The sequence below is a fragment of the Parasteatoda tepidariorum genome, chromosome 5, assembly GCF_043381705.1.
Source record: "Parasteatoda tepidariorum isolate YZ-2023 chromosome 5, CAS_Ptep_4.0, whole genome shotgun sequence".
Lineage (NCBI taxonomy): Eukaryota > Metazoa > Arthropoda > Arachnida > Araneae > Theridiidae > Parasteatoda > Parasteatoda tepidariorum.
In genome coordinates, this window is record NC_092208.1 from 72,405,138 (window position 1) to 72,414,981 (window position 9,844).

The 9,844-nt window shown below is 26.7% G+C and overlaps 1 protein-coding gene and 1 long non-coding RNA gene across 2 annotated transcripts in view; one reads left to right on the plus strand and one right to left on the minus strand.

The window, feature by feature from the left end:
- The window catches only part of LOC139424774 (uncharacterized), a 183,533-nt gene that overhangs the window by 82,334 nt on the left and 91,355 nt on the right, over nt 1-9,844 (minus strand). The window lies entirely within an intron of this gene.
- Nucleotides 53-6,465, plus strand: LOC122269919 (uncharacterized). Its single transcript, XR_006225476.2, has 2 exons — nt 53-677; nt 1,448-6,465. It is a non-coding gene; the product is annotated as an uncharacterized lncRNA (long non-coding RNA).

Genomic DNA, 9,844 nt, shown 5'->3' on the forward strand with positions numbered 1-9,844 from the left:
TTTGACCTACAAAAATTTCGTATATGCAATTGGCATCAAATTTGATTTCAAAAGAGAAACTTGCGTGTACAAAAATAAATCTAAACTTTTGTTGAACTTTTGTAGATCGTTTTAATTTGTTTATGATTTTATAATTTATCGTTAAATTTTTTAACAATAATATTTATGTGAATATTCTAGGAATCGAAAGCTTTTTAGTGAAAATTGTGTTCTTTCAATTTAACTCAAAATATTATTATTTACTTGCAATTTTAGTTATGTATTTCATAGCATAGAATATGTTTTTTATTAATTATGAACTTTAATTTTATTTGTTTTGCTTGTTTTATAATTTGCGTAAAGCACTTTTAAGTTCTAATTATTGTGTTGATTTAAATTTACTATCCTAAGTAAACAAAAAAAATTTATTCTCTTATATAACAGGAATTCTGTATATTTACTTATCAATGATATTTGTGAATACAATTTAATTTTGTTTAATTCTATATTTTTTGTTCTTTTATTTGCTTTGTGTTTGCATGTCATTTTGTATTTCAAGTTTCCTCATAATTAAGCTGATGACTAATTATTGTATGAATTTTTTGAACATTAAAAGTTTTAAATAAAATCCATCAAGTTATAGATGTATGCATATAAAAACTGATTTATCTTTTCTATTTTTTTAATTACCTCATAAAGTAAGTAGTCATTATTTTAGCTTATTTTTTAATTCAAATTACTATTATTTTGTTTCATTTACTTTTGTACTACCAGTTATGGAGAATTGTTGTCACAATTCGCAAAGTAATTACTCTTCTAATAAACAGTTTCTGAGCTTTCAAGTTGTTTATTTATTTATTTTTGATAAGTAAGCAACTATAATTGATTGTTCTACCCATTATTTCCATTATTATGCTTCAATGTATCTTAGCAGTGAAAAAAATATTAGTAATCTCACTAATTGTGAAGACTTCTCTTTCATTTTTATTAATTATTGTGCCTGATTACTTTCTTTTAAATTCTAAGAGATTTAAAATCTTAGTATATAAATTTATGCCTGTTTTATTTGCTATATAACTTTATTTGCCTACTTTGTAAACTTGTTGTAATTATGCATTTTTCAATTGTACATTTTCCAAGACATTTTTTTTATTATCATTGCATTTTGAATTATCTACTTAACTAATGTATTTTAATTTTATTTGTAATATTTTCCTTACTTGCATGCAAATTTATTATTAATTTTTTCTTATAGTTTTATCTTTATAGTTATAATTTTAGCTAGAAAATTACGCTGCTAATTTTATTTATCTATATTTATATTTTATTTATATTATTATATTTTCTTTGATGCATATTTGATCTAGTATGCAGCTATTTTTTTCCCTTTATTTTGTAATTTTTTTAAAATTTTATTTCTCTGACACATTTTTTAGTAACTCTGATTTTTTTTTTCTTTTCTTTTTAGGTGATGTTATTCAGCATTTAATATTAAACTCACAAAGATTTTTAAAATCCAGATCTCCATTAACCCTCAAACAATCAAAAGATGAAGATTTGTATAACTGTAATACGGATGATTACAGATTAAACAGTCCTGACAAGCAACTAGTTTGTCAAATATGTGGCCGTTGGTGCAGTTCTAAAAGTAGTTTACTGACTCACTTAAGAGTGCACACCGGAGAAAAGCCCTTTGCGTGTGATCTATGCGGAAAGAGATTTACGCAGAAAGCAACCCTCCAAAGGCATCGTCATTTACATACTGGTGAGAAGCATTTTAAATGTGATCATTGTGGTAAACGGTTTTATCGTAAAGATAAGTTGTATGAGCATTCTAATGTTCATCGCCAAAATCGTGTGGCAATTCCCATTTCTAACGAAATATATCCTTGACAATTATATTTACAAAATTATTATAAAAAATTTTTCTTAGCATAATTTATTAAGTTATGCAGTCTGATTATTTATTTTATTTATAAAATTCTATTGTGATTTAGTGTAGTTTTTTCATGAAAAAGTGTGGAAAAGAAAAGTAATCAGAAGAATGAAAGATTTAAAATTACTAATTTATTTACCTAATTTGTGCAATTTTTTATTAAGAAAATTAATTAATGCCTTTTTTTTTTTACCAGCAATATCAAAACCAAAATCAGAAACCTTAAAATACTAATTTGATTTGTGCATTTGTTTATTAACTATAAAATTTAAACTGTTTTTTATTGCTTATTTTCTGGCTACAAAAAATGTCTTACTACAACGTAAGTGTAAAGTAAATCATTTCTATCATTCATTGTGAATTGATTGAGGTCTTTGATTCCATTTCCAGTTCTATTTATTTTCAAAAATATAATATGATATACAAAATTTTTTTATATAAACTTATGTTATAATGTTAAAAATATTATTACTTATGTTATATAAATTTGTTTACTTAAAAATTATATAATTTTATGACATTATTGACTTTATTTATGTCGATTTTTATGAGAAACTGAAGAATAAATTATAAGTCACTTTTTTCTTTCTGCAAATACTAAAAAAAGGTAGTACACTTAACTTTTTTCAATTTTTAAAATTGATGCTATGATGAAAGCAATGACTGCTAGTTATGTAATCAAAAAGATCATATTTTGTAAAGTTATGTATTTTAATTTTATTGAATTATCTGATTGATCCGTTACCGCAAATTATTGCTGCAGCCGTCCGATTTTTGATATAGTAAATGTCAGCTATAGTCATCCTGTGCATTATATTAATAAAAAGGGGCATTAACATTTACAAGTGGTGGACCGAAACAAATTCATTATCATTGATATCCACAGGTTTTATATGACAACTTACTAGTTCACTAGTTGAACTTTGCAGTTGTAAAAAAAGATGGGTAAAGTATAAAATATAATTATATTTTTGATTTGGAATCAAATTTTTTATAGTATTCTTGATAACCCAAATGGGTAGTATGTGTTGTTTTTTGGAAGCCTATCAAATTTTTATAATGAAATTAAATAATTGATGATAAAGTATGCCTATTTACTAAATTTAAAAAAAAAATGCTGTTTTGCTAATTTTTTTGATGAAAATCTGTTTTAAGTGCTTTTGAAAACCATTCACCATGCAGTGCAATATTTAAATTCTTTATATTTTATGTGGTTGAACAGTTAATTAATATTGAGTTAATGTTTTGTGAAAATTATTTGTTAGCAAGATTTGAATTGTTTAGGATACTATATTTATTCTTGTTGAAAATATTAAAGATTATTTTGTTATATCTTATGGGGCGATTTTTTAATGCATGAGAAAAATTTACTTCTTTAAAAATACTGAATTTTTGTTGCAATTAGTGAAGTTTTGTGTATGCTTATTAAATAATGTTATATTTATGTTAAAAATTTTCTTAAAATATGCAAATTATAAACCAGTTTTGACAGAATTTATAAATATTGTTTTGTTGATAGAAAAAAGGGCCTGGGTTGGTGCGTTAGGTTACCATAGAAAAAAAATTTATGAATTCATTAAAGTTGTTTCTAATGGAAATTTATTTTTTGTTGGAAAAATTTGTATTTGTCAACTGTTAAGTATTATGAAATAATTTGCATATTATTAGAATTGAAACACGTTTTTCAGACCTATAATATTAAAAAATTTTATATTCTGTATGCCTTTCTTTTTTAAAATTGCAGCATGTTGTGTAGCAAGAAATATGAAATTAGCACTAATACGTTTTACTGTGCCCAGGATCGCTAAAATCTTAAGCATGTCCTTGACAGAAAAACATAATATATTGTTGAATTATTATTAGTAATACTATAGTTTACAGTGAATCTATAAGTGAAAATGAAATTTTGAATTGAAGAGTATTTTACTTATTTTTTACTATAATAGTCTTTAATGAGCTTCCTCAAATCTTGTGACCATTTAACTTTTCTTTTTTTTAGTTAATGCATTGATAAACAGATTGTTAAAGCTTTTTGCAAAAATATCAATTTAAGTAGATTCCCTTGTTAAACTAAAAAAGTTTTTACTTAAGAGCAATCTGATTATAAATTTTTAAAGCAAACATACATATTTTAAATAACAAAAGAAAGCTGTGATATAGTATGTTACACACAATTAAAAAATTAATGTGTTCATTTTCCTGTATATCCTTTGTCAGAATAACTAAATCATGACTTATCAACCATAACATGAACTTACTGTTATTTTTTATATTTAAAACTTAACTCACAGGCGCGACAGCCCATGGAGAGCCAAAGCCTTCTCCCCAGTTTCCTTGATTTTGTGGCTCTGGGTTGCAGGAGTAGATGCTTCAGTTGGGTGGTTGGCTAAACAAGGAACCTTCAGTGTCTAGTACCCAAGCATGCTTGGTACTCATTTTATCGACCCAAAGAATGAGAGTCTTAGTCAAACATGCCCAGTCCCAGGATAGACCTAGGCCATATTGAGTTTAAAAAACATTGTTTTAAATTTAATATCAATTTAACTTAAAATATTGTAAAATTATACTGAATAATAAACCACATTTACTCTTGACTGAAAATACTTACAATACATCCATGAAAATTAAAATAAAATATATTACTACTTATAAACTCAAAGGAATTGTGACCATTTCATAGGTAACAAGTGGTAACACAAAAGTTTTAAGCAAGTAAATCCAACCTCTTTATGTAAATCTGAATCTTTTCCAATTTTTGATCTTGTCTTGAAATCAAAATTACAAATTTAGGAAAAACAAATTAAATGTGATTTTTTCCCAAATCTTAATAAATCTCTGGAAATTTAATGCAAATGAAATTTTTAATGTGGCTGTTACCACATGGACAGAATGTTTCTGTCAGTTTGGTGAAACTTCCTTGTCATCTGGTGCTGTGATTTTTTTTATGTGCAATGACTTTATATCCTTCAAATTTATTTAAATATATCTCACTGATATACATTTATTAATATATTAATGTTTTCACAAATATATGAAGGTAAAGGGAAATCACAATTATATATGTAATTTTATCTGTATATAGAATCTAATTGCAAAAATATATTTATTGTTGTTTATTCAAATAGAAATCTTTACAACCAATGAATTAATAATGGGAATCGAAAGAAAAGTTGTAAGTGCTCCCCCCTTTTTTTTTGGTAAAAAAAAATTTAAAGTTTCAATTACAATGCAGTAAAACTGGCAAAGTGTTTGAAAATATCCTTTAGTTAATTACCGGCATTGAACAGCCTATCTGCATGGTTAATATACTTCTTTTCAAGTTCAACCATGCGACCCTTAAATAGTGTTGTAAAAAGGAGTTCTGTTGGAAATTTTAAGCGGCAGTAGAACTTCTGCTACACATATCAGGATAAATTCGCAGCTCCTCACATTTGCAATGCACAGCAAGAAAGTCCTTTCTAAGATCAGCAACTGATTCATGATCTATTTATTTTAGTGGTCAGTGTCCATCATTGAATATCTCAGAAACAAGCTCTCTAACCACTGTACCATTCCAGCTTACTAGCATTTCTAAACAAGTTGTTCTTACCAGAAAAATTGAATTTACAATTGGCACTTGCAGCTTTTTTTTTCTCCAGTATCTTGTAATACAACCTATAAAAATTTATATAATTTTTTTATATATTGCATTATTACTTAAAGCAAATAATTTTAATGTGTAATAGAAGTAGCCTTTTTGCATACTGCAGTTTACTCTACTTAAATATTGATATGGATAAATATGTTAAAAGTATACATTTATTATATCAATTAACATATTTTACTTTAAAAAAAAAATTATTTTCACAATAGCATAGCTGTCAACTTTACTGGATTTTGCCTGTTTTTCCTTGTTTACTGGTTCAATAAAAATTCTCCTATTTTCGTACATTTTAAAATTGAGTAAGTTTCCTAAAAAAAATCCCTATTGAAATAGCATTTTTGCACACATTATTGCTTGCTTGAATATTTAAATATGTATTACTAATACAAAGTGAAGCGAGTCTCATTTATAGAAATCAGTTTAAAACTTTTTTTTGTTCTAAAATGTTCAATTTATTTTTATTCAAAACTCCCTTTTTAAATTAGTTCATTTAATGTCAATCATTACTGAAAGTAATGCAGTTTTTCTATTTTGGTGACTATAAAAATCCCTATGTATAAAATATTTACATTATGCAGCAATTATCATGAACTTTATATTATTTCGTAAAATCTATGGGAATTTTTCCTGTTTAAGTTGGCAGCTATGCAATAATTTCAGAAATTATTTTTATAGAGGTTGTAAGTTGATTAGAAAAATTCGTGAAAAGCAATATTTAGTGATATGTGTTTTGGAATAAAATGTTTTTGTGTATTCATAATATATTTGTATATACTTACATGAATTAATATATATATATTTAAAAGTTAAAAGGATTTACGTACATATTTACAAAAGAAATAAAAACTATAATGGTTATGGTATATTGTTAAAATTTATATCTATTTAAATAAATCAATTGTATTTATTTGTTATTTGCATATTCATGAAATTTTTAATTACACTGTGAAGAATACACCTTTCGATTTTTTTTTCTTTCTTTCCTCACGTTAATAAGCTTCAAATAGTAGAAATTGTGTATTATGATTTTAAATGTTTAAATTTCAATCTATGAGACTCATCCAATCTGAAATTAGTTTAACATGTCTATTATCTTATGAGCAGATCTTGTATACTGGTGTTATATTATTTATTTAATAAGCAGGATTGGAAAAAATCATTGATTAAATGTTCAGCATTGTAATAATTAATACAATATATTAATAATTATAAACTCACTGATTAAGTAAAATTATGGTTTCTTCTCCAACTAAACATCTTGAAGTATTAAAAACTGGAATTTATCAGTTAGATATCCAATGAAGAGTAAATTAGATAAGTTTCTCTTGGTAGAGCAAGTCTTTCATCATAATTGATGTACACTAACTAAAGTTTTATTAGTACTTATATTTTAATAAAATGGGTATCAATGAGATATGTTTATAAACAGCTAATTTTATTTTAAAAGTAGTTAAATAGCATGCCATTATTCGCTTTTAGTTTTTTTCTTTAATTTCCTTTTTTTTTAAATATAAAAATTTACATACATCATTTCTTTTATTCTTCGGATGAAACCTTCAATACTAATGAAATCAAACTTTAAAAAATATTACAATTTAAAGATTTAAAAAATAGCTTTTTGTATAAAAATATTTTTGACTTAATGATTTATTTTAAGAAAATAAATTGGTTTAAATGAGAGATTTAAATCATGTCAACCCTGTTTGGAAGAGTTAATTTTCATCATAACCCAAAAATTGTGCGAGCAGTTGGACTTGCTGAGTATTGTTCAATAAGAAAGACTTCTTTGGAAAAAAAAGCCTCTTTGCTGCCATATTGTTTCATATCACTTTGGGGTAAAATTTGTTCATTCTGTTCAATAGTTGTATTAAAGACCTTTTCCAGAATTTCTATGGTCTCCCTTAAATAAATTTCTAAACTATGCCCGTCTTTTTTGCAGTCAAAATGGTCTTAGAAAACCTGTGGGAAGATTAAAAAAAGGTTTTGTCTTATGGAACCTCTTGGAAAATTATAATAAAATGTTATAATATGTGGCAACATCTGAAACAAATAAAACATTCTATTACACATTCCAACGTTAAATAACCGTAGGTGGCTTTAATTTGTTATTGCAATATTACTGTTAAAAGTTTTTAAACCACTAGCATACTATAAAGAAGGTAGGCGTCTACGGCGTTTCCAAAAGCTGTATGTTCAGTTAAATAGCAAACTTCAGTTTATATGCACATAAATTAAATAATGAAACATTTTTATTTTGTCCTACATATAACCAGGAAGAAATTTAGATTTTTAAAGAGACTGAAAATTTGATTTGCTAAACTAAACAATTTGAAATACTTAATACTAATAAAGAATTAAGTTTCGAAAATTTTTATTTAATTCATGTAAATGAGTTCAAGTTTAATTAGTCTATATTTTGTATTTAATTTTGGAGCACCAAATTGTCAATACTTAATTTCTCTGAAAATATTTTCTGCCTAAAAATATTTCATAATCTTTTCAGTAAGGCTGAATGAGGCTTTAACTTCTAAAATTTATAAAATGAAAAGTAAGGACTGTAGAGAATATTTCAAAGTGAAAAAAAATGATAAGATTATTTTTGAGGAGAAAAAAAAATACTCAAAAAATATTTTGATCAAAAATTTAATTCAAACTGTAGGTGAACTCAGAGCGAGATAATTTTTGAACCAGTGGTAAATTTAAGTGCAATTTGAAAATGTTTCCAAAAATGATACTAAAAAATTTATTGTTGTCCAAAACTTTTAGATGCCTGTATTTTCAATGCTGCTGGATTGGGAAATGTAGCTTTAACCTTCCGTTAGACACGCGCCCCTCACAGGTGCATCCCTACTGCACTTCCATCTCCTTTGCCGTCAATAGATTTTTCCGGGGGTCGAGCCTAATGTTATGTCCGTGTAAAACCGACCTTAGAACATGTCGATGGAGAGTTGGAGCCGCTCAAATCACCCCTCAGGTGCAGCGCGACCATTGACGCAAGTATTATGGATGTAATATTTTTATGAATTAAATATATATATTTTATCTTATTTTCTGTCCTACTCAACGTAGCAGGTATAAATGGCCAAGTTATATACACAGAAAATGTTTACGGAGTAAAACACCGCAGAACCTTCTTGCGTCAATTGGTTGAACATCTTATGATGGAGGAAGAGATCCGACGCGGGAGCAAGAAAAATTTATCTTCGGTACTTCGCTAAATAAGTTTTTTGATATTTATATCTCTAAAGAATCTTAAATTGGTAACAATTAACTATTTAAACTAGACTAAATTTCATTTGGCTTTCAAAAAATCAGAAACACCTCATAGGTGCAACGCGATTAACCATGTCGGAAACAAGTGCGCGACTAACGGAAGGTTAAAGAAACACAAGGTAGCATTTAAATTTAGATATGTTTCTTTACTAGTAATTGAAACCTGGTGAAATTCAGAACAGTTTACAATGTCATCGTTAAATGCTATTTTCCACAAGTGTTTAGTTTCATTATAAAATTTATATCATTAAACTAGTTTGCAAGTAATAGTATTTAAGTAATGAAAATTGATTTGAATGTAAGGTATAATGGCACAAGGTTCACAAAAGGACAGGCTTCGCCAAACTAACTGTTTTAAAATATATCTAAAAATTAAATGCATATTTTAATTTTTTCTTACTTAAAACAAATGGAATTTATAAAACTGTACACGACGACTCAAAAGTGAACAAAATCAGATAAAATTGTAAATAGGATGAAACTGTTAAATGCAATATAAAAGACGTAAATCGAGTAGAAACGCAAAAATGATTGGCTGATGGGAGTTACCTAATAAATCTTCCAGAGTTAAAATAGAACTACCGTACGGCACGGTTTACATTGGATTACTGGACTAACATTGGTTAACATGGGCAAATGATTAAAATATAATGAACCCGCAAGTAAAACTTTATAAGTACTGCTTTGGGGAGGAGAGTCAACCAGGTGTGGCCGCATTACAAGATAAAGATTAAAATCTGTTTTTACTTAGTGCAATTCGTTATAAATTTTAAGATCCCATTGTTGTTGAAATACAGTTGTGATGAACTGTCTAATATAAGGTTTTGTGTCCGAGAAAGGTATAGAGTTAACACAGCAGATCGTGCAGCCGAATCGGCCAATTCGTTCTCCTGTATACCGATGAGACAACAGTACCCAACAGAACAAAATCTATTTTTGTGAAGGATTAACGAAACAAAATCGGATGAGTATCACTGCGAAAACTTTACCAACTGGTGCAAAACGCTCATATT